At 42.3% G+C, this 15,855-nt stretch overlaps 1 protein-coding gene across 1 annotated transcript in view; it reads right to left on the bottom strand.

The window, feature by feature from the left end:
* chtf18 (CTF18, chromosome transmission fidelity factor 18 homolog (S. cerevisiae)) overlaps positions 1-15,855 on the bottom strand; it is a 98,618-nt gene that overhangs the window by 27,342 nt on the left and 55,421 nt on the right. The gene's annotated exons all lie outside the window — the stretch shown is intronic.

Here is a 15,855-nt window from a genome sequence, read left to right as displayed (position 1 = left end):
GACACTGTATTCCCTCTGCCATTTCTTTGCCCATTCTCCTAATGTCTCTAAGTCCTTCTGTCACTTCTCTACTTTCTCAAATCTACCTGCACCTCCACCTATCTTCATATTGTCTGCATACTTTGTAACAAAGCCATCAATTCCGTTATCCTAATCATGGACATATAACGTTAAAAAAAAATTGGCCTCAATAGACCCTGTAGAACACCATTAGTCATTGGCAGCCAACCAGAAAAGGTTCAATTTATTCCCAGTTTTTGCTTCCTGCCCATCAGCTACTGTTTTATCCATTGCTAAAATCTTTCCTGTAATACCATAGGCTCGTAGTTTGTTAAGCAAACTTTGTAACACCTTGTCAAAGGTCTTCTGAAAATCAAAGTACACAACATCAACCGATTCTCCTTTATCTATTCTGCTTGTTACTTAGATTTGTCAGGCAAGATTTCCCCTCAAGGAAACCATGCTGACTACAGCCTGTTTTATCATGTGCTTCCAAGTACCCTGAGACCTCATCCTTAACAATTGACTCCAACATCTTCCCAACCACTGAGGTCAGACTAACTGGCCTATAATTTCCTTTCTTCTGCCTTTCTCACTTCTTGAAAAGAAAAGTGGAATGACATTTGCAATTTTCCAGTCTTCTGGAACCATTCCAGAATCTAGTGATTCTTGAAAGATCATTACTAATGCCTCCACAATTTCTTCAGCCACCTCCTTCACCATCTGGTCCAGGTGACTTATTTACCGCCAGACCTTTCAGTTTTCCAAGGACCTTCTCCCTAGTAATGACAATTTCACACACTTCTGACCTCTGACACTCTGGAACGTCCACCATACAGTCAGTGTCTTCCAGTGTCAGTGAAGACTGATGGAAAATACTTGTTCAGTTCATCCACCATTTCCTTGTTCCCCATTATTACCTCTCCATCGTCATTTTCCAGTGGTCTCGACTCTCTTTTATGCTTTATGTGTCTGAAGAAATCCAGGGGCGATCAGGTGCCAGACAAGTGAAATACATGGTCAAGATTCTTGACTAAGGGCAGTCACTCTCATCACCACTGGAAAACAGCTCTTTGGTCCTCCATTTTTGGGCGATGGTTGTATTCAGGTCCAGAGCCAAGTGATCAGAATGCAATCCAAACAGGGTGATTAGATTATCATGAGTTAGTACCACTCGAGAGCACCATGAATGAAAGCTGCCATCACAGTGCTGATGACTGAGTATAGATTGACTGGGGTGTAATTAGTGGAATTGGGTTTGTCTGCTTTTTGTGAACAGGACACGGTGGGGAAATTTTCTACATTGTCATATTGATGGCTGTGTTTTCATTTACTAGAACAACTTGGAAAGAGGAACAGTTAGTTCCAGAGTACAGGGAGTTAGGAGTACAGCTGGGATGCCATCTGATCTAGCAGCCTTTGCTGTATCTATTGTGTAAAGAACAAATTGGAAAACAAGTTTTTAATGACACTTGCAAGCTGTTTGCATGCTCCTGGAAGTGAATTTGTGGGGCTGCCTTGGGATGTTTCAGACAATTTTTAAAGGCAGTTTTGCATGAATAGCCATAAATATCTTTCAATTTGTGCTTCTATACCACAGTACTATATTGAAAATGCTACTCATTTAAACCATGCATAATTAAACATCTCCATAGCATACATGGGTCCCTGCTACTTCTAACATATATCCAGATTGCTCAGACATGCATTAGTTCTTAGTGGTCCTTTTAAATCCTTTTCATAACTTTCCTACCAATCTTTGAGTCAAATTCTTGACATAACTCGGTTCCTCAAGTCCCAGGAACATCCACGAAAATCTCCTCTGCTCTCTTTCCACCTTAAATGTCATGTTGAAGTTGTATAAAATATTAGTTAGGCTGCACTTAAGAATTTTGTATGCTGTTCACTCGCCACACCACGGGAAGGATATGGCAGCACTAGAGAGAGGACAGAAAAAATTCACCAGGAGAGTTGTAGATAAAAGGAGAGATTGCACAGGCTGGATTCCTTCTCACTAGCATGTGGGCGGCTGAAGGGTGACTTTACAGAGGCTTGTAAAATTATGAGAGGCAAAGAGAAGATAGATAGAATATTTTTCTCAGGGCAGGGCAGTCTAGAATGAAATAGCACAGGTTTAAAGGTGAGAGAAATAAACTCTTAAAGGAGATTTGAGGGAGAAGTTATTCCACACAGAATGGTGATTATCTGGAATAAGGGATAGTAGAGGCAGCTACAATTACAACAGTTAACGTGGTAGTGCAGCAGCTAGCGCAGTGCTTTATAACACCAGCTATCACTAATTGGGGTTCAATTCCCACTGCCGCCTATGGGGAGTTTGTATGTTCTCCCTGTGACCGTGTGTGTTCTCTCCAGGTGCTCTGGTTTTCTCTCAAATCCAAAGATGTAGTTAGAGTTAGGACTAGGGTCAGCAAATTGTGGGTATGCTATGTTGGAGGGGTACTCGTTATGGTCTTAATGCAGGCAAATGGGACTAGGAAAGGAAGATCTCATGGTTGGCTAAAAGGACCTGCCTCTGTGCTGTACAATTCTAGAATTCAAACCCAAGTACAAGCTCCTCTCCTGTAATTCCCACTTCGGGGTATTTCTTGTTGAATCTGATTCTTTCAATCATCATTCTCTCAACTTTAGCAGCAATGCCTCTCCAAACAAGAGTTTGATCAGTATTCCTAATTGTTCACTCAATATTCAGTCTATTCTCTGAAGTTCCAAACTAGAGTTTATGACATTGAAACTATAATGCAAAAAAAAAAGGTCCTTACTACTAATGCAAGGATTTCTTCAGAAAACAGGGTTTGCTGTTAAAGTTAATTGGGGAACTAGAGTGATGTCAGTTCATGTGCGCACAAGAGCCACTGGAAGATAAGACTGAGAACCCATAATGTACATTCATAATGAAGTTAATGTTCTAAAGGTGTCATCATTACAAAACACTTGAAAATAAATGATAAACACCATTGTCTCAGATGAAATAAAAAAAATATTATGAGTGAGTAACAAATGCCAGACCCAAAGCTCAAAGGACTTCTCCTTTCTCACTAATGTTACCTCCTGTTTCCAAGTTGGAAGTGGATCCCTAACTCTTTCCATGTACCAGAAATTGTTTTCAGCTATCCAGATATTTACTCAAGTTTACAGAGCACTAGCGATTAAATAAGTGACTTTATTTAAACCATTTCAGCTGATCGTTTGAAAATGCTTTCTTTTATTATCCATATTCCCATCAGAATTTGAAAATGACGATCCCTGATTCATGTGACCAGCTACCTCAGAAGTGGTCCCACATACTCACAGCATTGCTGCTGGCCTGGTCTGAAATATGTAGATGCATTGAGTTAACTAAGTGTAGCAAATGTAACTTCATCTTGCACACTTTCTTCAGGTCTACACCCAAGGAATGTACTGCACAACCTGTACAGCCCACAATCAAAACTGCAGCTTTATATGTACTAATGAATAGGCAGATAGTCACATCCATACTTCTACCATTGCTGTCTGTCCACTAGAGACGGTATTACAAATTTGATGTAGGTTTGGTTTTTGTTTGCTAATACATGCTATATTGAGGTCACAAACAAATCTATTCCCTCTTTCAAACACAGCAAATCTCTAAACAGAAAAAAAAAAGAACAGGATTGACGGTTTTAGGCAGATTATAAAATGCCAATCAGAAATATGCGGATCAGTTTAATGCTTTGTACAGGATGACTAGAGAATACATTATATATCCACAAAGATCAGTGCTCAGAGTTCATATTTGCTGGATCAGAAAGTAGTTCAAGGAGTAAAATCCATTTTGGGATGATATGAAGGGCTCACTGGTGTTTTCTGGAGTGGGGAAGGATATTTTCAAAGAAAACCTACTCTTTTCTAGATTTTTGTGCACCATAGAGAAAAAGAGAGCAAGATTGAATTTGTAAATCACTACTCCCATTTATTTTGCAGCAGGCCACCAACAGAGGGAGTTAATTGGACTAGAGAAATTTAATTAGGACAGAAACAGAGAAGCTTGAGTGCATTATAACTCATAAGCCTGTAAGACATAGAAGCAGAATTAGGCCATTTGGCCCATTAAACCTATTCCACCCATCATGGCTGATTTACTATCCATCTCAATCCTATCCTGCTGCCTTCTTCCCACAATCTTTGATACCCTTACTAATCACGAACCTATCAATCTCTGCTTTAAATATACCCAGTGACTTGGAATCCACAATCATCTGTTTCAATGAACCCCACAGATTCATCACCCACTGACTAAAGAAATTCCTCATCTCTTTTCCACAGGGCTGTCCTTCTATTCTGAGGCTCTGCCCACTGGTCCTAGACTTCCCCAGTCTAGGAAGCATCCTCTCCACATCCACTCTGTGTAGGCCTTTCAATATTCAATAGGTTTCAATGAGACTCCACACCCCTTATTCTTCTAAACTCCAGCAAGTAGAGGCCAAGAGCCATCAAATGCTCCTCAAATGTTAACCCTCAGGATCATTCTCGCGAACCTCCTCTGCACTATCTCCAATGCCAGCACATTCTTTCTTTGATAAAGGGCCTAAAACTGCACACAATACCCCAAGTGCATTCTGACTCACAAAGCCTCGCATTACATTCTCACTTTTATTTTCTAGTCCTCTCGAAATGATTGCTAACATTCACCAACTCAGCCTGCAAGTTAACCTTTAGGGAGTACTGCACGAGTATTCCTAAGTGCCTTTACACCTTGCATTTCGGAATTTGCTTCCCCTTTAGAAAACAGTACTAAAGGTCTAGACTTCTACCATAGTGCACGACCATACACTTCCCTGCATTGCATTCCTTCTGCCACTTCTTTGCCCATACTCCTAATCTGTCCAAGATCTTCTGCAGACTTCCTCCTTCCTCAGCACTACTCGCACTCCATCTATCTTTGCATCATCCGCAATCTTGGCTACAAAACCATCAATTCCATCAACTAGATCATTGACATATAACATGAAAGGACACAATCCCAACACCAACACCTGCGGAACACCACTAGTTGATGGCAGCCAACCAGAAAAGTCCCCCTTTATTCCCATGCTTTGTCACCTGCCAGTCAGCCAATCTTCTATCAACATGAGTATCTTTTCTGTAATAGCATGTGCTCGTGTTTAGCAGTCTCGAGTGTGGCACCTTAGCAATGGCCTTCTGAAGATCTGAGTAAGCAACATCTACTGACATTCCCTTGTTTATCCTGCCTGTTATTTCTTCAAAGAATTCTAACAGATTTGTCAGGCAAGACTTCCCTTTAAGGAAACTATGCTGACTTTGGTCTTTTTTATCATGTGCCTCCAAGTACCCTGAAACCTCATCCTTAGTAATGGACTCCCAACATCTTACCAATCACTGAAGTCAGGCTGTATTAGTTCATTTATTTAAGAAGTAAGGGAAACAAAAGAGTGGAATAACATTTGCAATATTCCAGTCCTCCAGAACCACTCCACAATCTAGTGATTTTTAAAAGATCACTAATAATGCCTCCACAATCTCTTCAGCTATGTCTTTCAGAACCCTGGGATGTAGTCCATCTGGTTTCAGCTTCCCAAGCACATTTTCCTTAGTAATAGCAACTACACTCACTTCTGCCCCCTGACACTCTCGATTTCTGGCAGGCTGCTGTTGTTTTCAACAGTGAAGACTGATGCAAGATACTTAAAAGTTTGACTATCATTTCTTTATCCCTTTTATTATCTCTCCAGTGGTCTGATATCCATTATTGGTTTGCTTACCTTTACATTTAATCTTTTCTCTCTTTATTGTTTTTTTAGTTGCTTTCTATTGGTTTTTAGAAGCTTCCCAATCCTCTAGCTTCCCATTCATTTTTCATCTCATGTCTTCAAAACAGACACCGTATGTGGAACTTGAGAAGAGGAAATGCAATATGCCTATATTCACATGAATGCCATGGCATTATAAATTATCTGCAATCTATGCTGTGTTGCAATGCGAAGGGCATCTTCACACCAAAATGCTGGAGGATTACACATTAGTTACTGCAAGCTCAATTAAAATCACTACCTTCCTAATAAATTTTAGTCCAATTTTTTTTTTGTTTAATTTCTTCCATTTACTTGCCAAATGGGTTTGTGAATATAGCTGATGCTGAAGGGTTATTGAGTAAAGAAGCTCTAAGATTGCTGATAGGCAATAGATTCTGAAATACTGGCTACATTCATAGACATAGAACAGCACCAACATAGCCCAAAATGTACTAACAGCTACAGTACATAGTTCCACTTGTTCCCCTAGTATACACACTTTACATTCAACACTTGCAATTTTCAAGCCCTTAAAACATACAGGCTTTGAAAAACCTAGCATTTAAAAGCATGATATTATTGAGTGGGAAGAAAATCTGACAGTAATAGTAATGGGCTCCTTGCTATAAATAGTAATAATGAGCCCCCCCCCCAACCCCCAAGTCACAGGGTAGCGTAGTGGTTAGTGTAAATGATATTACAGTGCCAGCGACCCAGGTTCAGTTCCCTCTACTATCAGTAAACCCAGTTTCAGTTCCCTCTGCCATCAGTAAACCCAGGGTCAGTTCCCTCTGCCATCAGTAAACCCAGGGTCAGTTCCCTCTGCCCTCTGTAAACCCAAGTTCCGTTCCCTCTGCCATCAGTAAACCCAGGCTCAGTTCCCTCTGCCATCAGTAAACCCAGGTTCCGTTCCCTCTGCCATCAGTAAACCCAGGTTCCGTTCCCTCTGCCATCAGTAAACCCAGGCTCAGTTCCCTCTGCCATCAGTAAGCCCAGGCTCAGTTCCCTCTGCCATCAGTAAACCCAGGCTCAGTTCCCTCTGCCATCGGTAAACCCAGGCTCAGTTCCCTCTGCCATCGGTAAACCCAGGCTCAGTTCCCTCTGCCATCGGTAAACCCAGGCTCAGTTCCCTCTGCCATCGGTAAACCCAGGCTCAGTTCCCTCTGCCATCGGTAAACCCAGGCTCAGTTCCCTCTGCCATCGGTAAACCCAGGCTCAGTTCCCTCTGCCATCGGTAAACCCAGGCTCAGTTCCCTCTGCCATCGGTAAACCCAGGCTCAGTTCCCTCTGCCATCGGTAAACCCAGGCTCAGTTCCCTCTGCCATCGGTAAACCCAGGCTCAGTTCCCTCTGCCATCGGTAAACCCAGGCTCAGTTCCCTCTGCCATCGGTAAACCCAGGCTCAGTTCCCTCTGCCATCGGTAAACCCAGGCTCAGTTCCCTCTGCCATCGGTAAACCCAGGCTCAGTTCCCTCTGCCATCGGTAAACCCAGGCTCAGTTCCCTCTGCCATCGGTAAACCCAGGCTCAGTTCCCTCTGCCATCGGTAAACCCAGGCTCAGTTCCCTCTGCCATCGGTAAACCCAGGCTCAGTTCCCTCTGCCATCGGTAAACCCAGGCTCAGTTCCCTCTGCCATCGGTAAACCCAGGTTCCGTTCCCTCTGCCATCAGTAAACCCAGGCTCAGTTCCCTCTGCCATCAGTAAACCCAGGTTCAGTTCCCTCTGCCATCAGTAAGCCCAGGATCAGTTCCCTCTGCCATCAGTAAACCCAGGCTCAGTTCCCTCTGCCATCAGTAAACCCAGGCTCAGTTCCCTCTGCCATCAATAAACCCAGGTTCCGTTCCCTCTGCCATCAGTAAACCCAGGCTCAGTTCCCTCTGCCATCAGTAAACCCAGGCTCAGTTCCCTCTGCCATCAGTAAACCCAGGCTCAGTTCCCTCTGCCATCAGTAAACCCAGGCTCAGTTCCCTCTGCCATCAGTAAACCCAGGATCAGTTCCCTCTGCCATCAGTAAACCCAGGTTCCGTTCCCTCTGCCATCAGTAAACCCAGGCTCAGTTCCCTCTGCCATCAGTAAACCCAGGTTCAGTTCCCTCTGCCATCAGTAAGCCCAGGATCAGTTCCCTCTGCCATCAGTAAACCCAGGCTCAGTTCCCTCTGCCATCAGTAAACCCAGGCTCAGTTCCCTCTGCCATCAGTAAACCCAGGCTCAGTTCCCTCTGCCATCAGTAAACCCAGGCTCAGTTCCCTCTGCCATCAGTAAACCCAGGCTCAGTTCCCTCTGCCATCAGTAAACCCAGGCTCAGTTCCCTCTGCCATCAGTAAACCCAGGCTCAGTTCCCTCTGCCATCAGTAAACCCAAGTTCAATTTCCTCTGCCCTCTGTAAACCCAGGTTCCGTTCCCTCTGCCGTCAGTAAACCCAGGTTCAGTTCCCTCTGCCGTCAGTAAACCCAGGTTCAGTTCCTTCTGCCGTCAGTAAACCCAAGCTCAGTTCCCTCTGCCATCAGTAAACCCAGGCTCAGTTCCCTCTGCCATCAGTAAACCCAAGTTCAATTTCCTCTGCCCTCTGTAAACCCAGGTTCCGTTCCCTCTGCCGTCAGTAAACCCAGGTTCAGTTCCCTCTGCCGTCAGTAAACCCAGGTTCAGTTCCTTCTGCCGTCAGTAAACCCAAGCTCAGTTCCCTCTGCCATCAGTAAACCCAGGTTCAGTTCCCTCTGCCATCAGTAAACCCAGGCTCAGTTCCGTCTGATATCAGTAAACCCAGGTTCAGTTCCCTCTGCCATCAGTAAACCCAGGTTCCGTTCCCTCTGCCATCAGTAAACCCAGGCTCAGTTCCCTCTGCCATCTGCAAAGAGTTTGTTTATCCTCCCTGTGACCGCATGGGTTTCCTCTGGGTGCTCCGGTTTCCTCCCACATCCCAAAGACGTACGGGTTAGTAGGTTATTATGTCACATGAGTGTAATCAGGCAGCACAGGATCGCTGTACTAGACAGGCCTGTACTGTGCTATATCTCTAAGCAAAATAAAACTCAAAACACTATAATACTCAGAAATCTCCATCTAAAAGAGCATTTTAAACCACTATTTGGTTAAGTGAAAATTCCAGTAAGTTATTTTGAACACTTAAGAGAATCTCTAAAGTTGTTGTATTTTGAAAACATTAGCTTGAATGCCTGGATACATGACCGTATTCCTACATAAGTAAGATGTAGGAACTTTTATTCCAAAATCAACAAATTAGCAAACAAGGCTCAATGCAGCTTTGCTAAACACCCAGTCCTGGGGCTTTGTGTACATTAGAAAGCACAATCATTATTAGTTATTCAGCATCCTACCAAATTTCCTCCCTACAGACTAGAAATGATGAGCATTTTTACAGAAGTCCATATAACGGTCGAGGAAATTCTGCTTACACGCAAGATATTTTTTGGTGAATGTCATCTTGCAATCAGTGAAGCATGGGTGATTCCACAGAGATTCAAAGCAGCCATCAAGAACGTTTGCTTTAGCCATAGTATCTAACACCAAAGGCAAAACTATTCTTGCCCTCTACTATGTCAGAAAATAATGAACTCGCCTTTTGTATGGCAACAAATTGCCTGCAGAACTTTCCAAACTAAGAGCCCTTTAAGAGCTTTCATTTAACAACCAATTACTAGAGGAAACAAAAGCTGAATAAAACTTATCAGTATAGCTTCCTCTTCCCCTTTTACTGGGGTCTTCAACAACTTCAAAAGGCAGAAGCTTCACCTGAAAGCAAGAACACTGAAGTGCAATAGTCCCGTCAATACTGCATGGAGTATCATGTAACATGCTAGCTGAAATCCAAGGTGTTTTGATAAAAAGGAGGATTAAGTCAAGGAGACACTCATACTAACTCCATGATTAACACAGCTACAGAACGGCAACAGAATAAAATGCGGGATCACCTAATAAAACAATAGCTCTCATTTTAAGTTTAAATTTTTACAAATCATTCCACAACAGTCTTTGTACTTGAGCCAACTTATAGAATGGCAGCTGCACCCCACGTGGCAAGAAGTCAGTAGGTTTTCTGAGAATCAGGTTTTGATTCCCTGGTGGTGTACACAGCATATCAAATCCAGTCTGTTCATTTTATTCCCTCTGTCCTTCCTGCTTGGTCCAGTTCGAGAATGCTCTATGGGGCAATGTCAGGAAAACTTCCAAAAAGGAAATGACATTACTAAAGAAAATGGATAACTGTTACTATATCACAAGGTAGTTCCAGTTCATGCAGAATTAAAGTGAAAATTCTTCAGAACTCCATTAGCTTTTAAAAACATAATCCACTCAGTACACGCTTCTTGTTCCTTCTCTCGGCTGTGGCACAGGGGTCAGCCTTCAATTCCGTCTTCTGTTGAAATCAAACCTACAGATTAGTAATCTAGAAGGCTGGGCCAAGTTCATAATTTCTAAACACTGTTTTTACCTTGAGAAGATTGCCACTCTCATCTCTCCTTCCCCAAAATGAATAGGCTGTGATAAAGGCAGTAATAAATCTGTAGTAAATTAATGAGCATCCAAGTAAAAGCGTCTTTGCATGACTGAACTGGTCAGCGTGATTTCCAAACATCCCTCCCACCCACCTGTCCCTTGCTTCTGTCAGAATTTAAGCTTCTAATTTAAATTGAGGCGACCAGCGTGTTTGTACTCAAAATCTTGTGAGAGGTTTCTCATTGCGTTCTCCACCATTGACCGATGCATTATAGCTGGCAGGTAGATGAATGCGTAGATGAGCCAAAGCAGGAAGAGAGCCACAGCCAGGGGCAACACCCAGTTAGTTATCAGGATTGTCTCATCGCACCGCGCTTGAATTGTAAGGTGGTGGATCGGAACTGATGGCCGGTTAGTCTCAGATTGTGCTGTAGACGAACACATCCTCTCTCACACCGACTGCTTCCTCTGTGTAAACTGCAGTGAACTGTGCCCCAAGACAGAATCAAGGAGAGTTGATGGTGATCTGTCTGTGGAACTGATTAAATGAGTGGTTATTTCTGTCTTCCAGATGCCAGCATATTATAATCATTTAGCTGTGTGTTGATCACGAGTAGCTCCCCCTGTGTTGGTTTTAGACTCTTGTCAGGGGATTTTCTCTTCAGTTCTTGGAGAATTGGAGATTTGTGAATGTAAAGGAAACGAGACAGAAATGCAACATTCACTAAGCCATGAGCTGAAGAGAGGGATTTTCAGATATAAGCAGATGAATTTGACCTTTGAAGTAACTGATCGCCAGACTGTATGTATTGAAATCACATGAATGTTACTATAAAAACCTACATCACAGAAATTGCAAAATTAAAATTAAGGCAGACTGTTGTCGATTTTACTGTGTTATAATATTCACTGGGTTGAATAGCTCAAGGCCTTAATGTCAGACAGTGAGTTAGTTTAGTCCATTCCTCTGTTGGTAGAACTACACCTCTGATTTACAGGCTTGTAGATCTAATCCACTATAGAGATCGCTCATGGGCACTTAGATTCCCAGAGTAATAAAGCATGGTAACAGGCCCTTCAGCCCAACTTGTCCATGCTGATCAAGATGCCTAAATAAGCTAGTCGCATTTGACTTCTAAACTGAGATTTTTTTTAATGACCAATTAAGGGACTACAGATACAAGATAGAAAATGGTGCTGAAAATAGAAGATCGGCCATTATCTTGTGCAATGGCAGTGCATACTCAAGGAACAGAAGAAGCCATTCCCCAATTTATTTCTTATTTTCTATGCTCTTAAAACATGGACCTCAACAACAAAAAAAATCAGTAATTAATTCTTCAAGGCTTAAGGGGGAGCTTTGTCTCAGCAGGTTAAGTTTCAACTGTGCTTAGCTGATAGCACTCATCTCAGAGAGTATGTTGTGGATTCAAATGCCATTCTATAGATTAGAGCACAAAATGCAAGCTCAGTCTCTCATGCAATGCAAGTCAATATTAATCCAATGTCTTGCCTGTCTCATTAGCTGATCTGAAGGATCCAAGCTCCCACAGCTTTTGAGGACCCATGGTTGCTGGAGCTGAGTTGCAGCTCTATACTAGCTCAGTATTACAGTGATGCACCGATCAAGGCTGATGTTGAGCGATAGTACAGAGATGGAAAAGGCGATAGCTTCAAGGACACAAGGTTCAAAACTGCACTCCATTTCAAGATACGAAGATGACCAATGATTATTTTTCATTCATCCAGTTACCGGGGAATGGAAAATGTCTGGGAAACAAAGAGTTTTTATAGACACAAAAATGATAGGTGTTTTTTTGAACATTTACCTACAGGAATGATATGTTCACCCTGTAATGGATGTTGGACAATTTGGGTGCGAGTTTGTTGTTGCAACACCCTTTACAAGTTCAGGCAATGTTAACAAGCCCAAGAACAGATCTCAGACTTCAGGAAGGGGAAGTCAGAGAACACACACTAGCCCTCACTGAGGGGTCAGTGGTGGAAAGGGTAAGCAGCTTTAACTTCTAAATGGTCCATAAACCCACGAACACTGCCACATTATTTTCTTTTGCACTAGTTATTTACTTTGTAATTTAGAGTAATTTTATATCTCTGGACTGCCACAAAACAACAGATTTCACATTGTATACGACAGTGATACCCGATTCTCATTCAGAGTGGAGGGGCCAACACAAGTGATGGTGAAGAGAGTGTCGTTAGTAGACAAATGATAGATACTGCAAGTTTCTGGAGAAGGCATTATTTAAATGAGAAACCAATGTTGACTTGGACTTGGGAGGAGAAGCTGTGTCCATGCTCAGGATGAACAATGGAATGGGATGAGTGCAGCTGATGGAGTGGTATTGAAGAAGGATAACTTTGATTTCTGTTTTAGCTCTGTGGCAGGTTTGGCAATTCAGATTGGATGTATTCAAACAAGGAAGTTAGAGCTGAGGGTGCTTATTTTGTAAGAAGAGGAATAATCCTTTCAGATTTGGTAAGAGAGAAATTCCTAACTTCAGTAGAAGGCTATACCTATGAATTTCAGTTACCAAGATATTGCAGATGATAAGAGTTTGGAACAAAATAAAACAAGCTGCTGGAGGAACTCGGCAGATCAAGTAGGATCTGTGGAAGCAAAGGGAGAGTCAGCGATTTGGGTCAAGAACCTGCATGGAGACTGTGTCTAGAGGGGAAATAGTCATTGTAAAAAGGTGAGTTAGAAGGGCGAGGCAAGGGCTGTCTGGTGACAGGTGGAACCAGGTGAAGAGGAAGATGATACACAGAAAGGACCAGACCAGATGGAGGGGGTGGGCAGTGTTCAAACAAGGATCCAGTGACTGGCAGGTGATAGGTAAGAAAACAGGAGGAAAAAGACGTAGATGGAACCATGAAAGGAAAGGGAGGGTGGAGGCAGAAATAGAAGTTAGAAGGTAATGTGGAAGCAAGAGACTGCAGACAGTGAAATCTTATAAATAAGGAAGGTGAGAAGTGGAATCGGAAAGGGGAGGAAGAGGGCCGGGAAGGAAGTTATCACCCTGAACTTCCAACAGTTAGCTACTCCATTATCGGTAGTGCCATGCATAATGGTATCATGTCTGGCTAATGCATGCAATTACTCAGCCTCCACCAGAGACTGCTCCATTCTATTCTTCCACTTGCAGGCAGACAACTTAACCCTAAAGTAATGACGCTTTGATCCTTCCAAACAAAACTGTTGACTATTGAACAATGGAAAGCAAAGGATTAAGTACTCAGTTGGAGCCAACAGGAAGTACACTCAAATGACTTTGCAAGCTGTCCACTTCTGTATAAATGTCATGCAAGTGATTTGTCATCTTTCTCATTTCCAGTTGCAAAGTAGCTCGTGTATATTACAATACTGGAAACTCAGCAGCTTGTCAGTAATTGGTGTAATTACTTGACTCGAGTAGAGCACCAACACAAGAAGGGCCTGAGTCTACTTCCTGAGGAGACTGAGGTCCTTTGGAGTATGCAAGACTTTCCTTCACATGTTCAACCAGCCTGTTGTCACCAGAACAATCTTCTATGTGGTGGTGTGCTGGGGCAATGGCATCAACACGGGTGATGCCAATAGGCTCAATAAACTGTTTAGAAAGACTGGCTCTGTTATAGGAGTCAAACTGGACATATTGGAAGCTGTGGTAGAACAAAGGACCCTACAGAAAATCTGGATAATTCTGGACAATGTTTCTCACCTTCTGCAAGCCACCTTGGCTAAACAGAGGAGCACTTTAAGAAATAGGCTAAGACAACTGCACTGCTCCAAAGAGCGCTATAGGAGGTCATTCTTACCCTCGGCCATTAGGCTCTATAATGAGTCAACCTATAGCCAGGGAAGTGATGACAACCCCCTCCCCCCCACCACCGTAAGACTGTTGGAGGTAACTTTTTTTTTATTCTTTCTTACTTCTCTTCTAATATTTGTATATTTTGTATATCTGTGCACTTCTAATGCCACCGCAACACTAATTTCCTTTGGGATCAATAAATTATCTGTCTATCTCTCTAATAGAGAAGTACACTTCAAAATAATATATCAGTATGATTACACTGAAAATACTTTGGCAGATTAACCACAAGATTATGAGGAGTGACAGCTGTTTCTTGTATAGGCCCAAGGGCAGTTGTACTTTGTAATAATATGGTGCAGCAGCTTTTCAGTTTGATCGCAGACTAATTATACAATGGCTACAGTAAATAACAAGAGGATCCGACTTGAAATAAATTAGAACAGTTAAAGCTACTGTCAGGAGCAAAACAAGATTTGTTAGCGCCTGCCAGCATCCCCCGGAAGATACAGTAAGAAAAGTGATTAACACCCTTACTAAATTTGAATAAATTTAACAAATTTGTAGATGTGTTGTTTTAACAACATTGAACTCAGGAGCTACCAGGACAGGATGGAAATGCATCTCGTTTCATATCATAATATTATTTAGGAGTGGTTTTATTGCAGCATCTTCTTCAAATCAGTTTCTACGAGCTGGAAATATTCAGTAAACACACATTACTTGCATTTAGATCAGGCAGTCTATTCTACTTAATTATTATTGTGGGATTTGTTTATTCTTTAATATCAGTTGAAGAACATGATGAAACCAATTATGTGTAATGGTGGATCTCTCCCTTATCATTCAACTGGCTTACAAACCTGGAGCTGTTAGGATTGGCTGTCAAATGTACTATGTTAAGCATTTCAAAGCACCTTGAGGCATCTGAAGGATGTTGTAAATACTTTTGTCAACAAATGAGGGAAAGGAACAGTCCATCTGTAGATGAGATTATACAATAGTTATTATTCACCGGGTTGTGACTTTTCCACTTTTGCATTATTTCCCAGATACTATGCCAATTCTTTCTCAATAATGCATCCTGTTGACTTGTGTAGTATTCAAGCATTTTGCCCCGTTTTTTTTGATGACTTTGAAATACATTAGTTAGATGCAGAGAGAACTCTGTCATGTTGATGCATTAGTGGTGGCATCTGTTAGTCTCACGAGACCATGGATCTGCGCCTGGAAAGTCTTGCTTCAGTCTGTGTTAGAGCAGCATCTGTTGCCATACACTAACATAGGGCATCCTGCCACAGGGGCTTTATTAACGTAGTTGTTGGAACAGCAACCATAGAGTACCAAGTATGTTTCTATGTTTCTAAAAATAGCTCACAAACCAAATTTGGCCATTTGACGCAAAAGTCAGATAACCTAATGATAGATTTAAATGGAATCTGCTCAATCTACTCAAGATCTACCAATTTCCAAGACTATAATACATCTTGAACTCCCAAGTCCTGATGGCCATAACACTACTGGAAGCTGTGCCCTCAGGAGCTAAACTGTCAGGATGAAATGTCTCCTTCAGTGCCTCTGCTGTTCTCTCCTCCTTTATGATGTTCTTTAAAACCTCTCTTCGACCAATATATCATCTCAGCTTTTGGGTTACTGTCATGTGGCCTTATGACACTCCGGTGATACACTTTGGGATATTTTTGATGACACTGAGAGTACAATGCAAATATAAACTGCTGCAGCTAACCAGAACAGGACTCAGGTTACTGCTCTTCTGGTTCCTCTCTCTGAACC

Source organism: Mobula birostris, chromosome 9 (assembly GCF_030028105.1).
Source record: "Mobula birostris isolate sMobBir1 chromosome 9, sMobBir1.hap1, whole genome shotgun sequence".
NCBI lineage: Eukaryota > Metazoa > Chordata > Chondrichthyes > Myliobatiformes > Myliobatidae > Mobula > Mobula birostris.
This window is presented reverse-complemented; position numbering and strand designations above follow the sequence as displayed.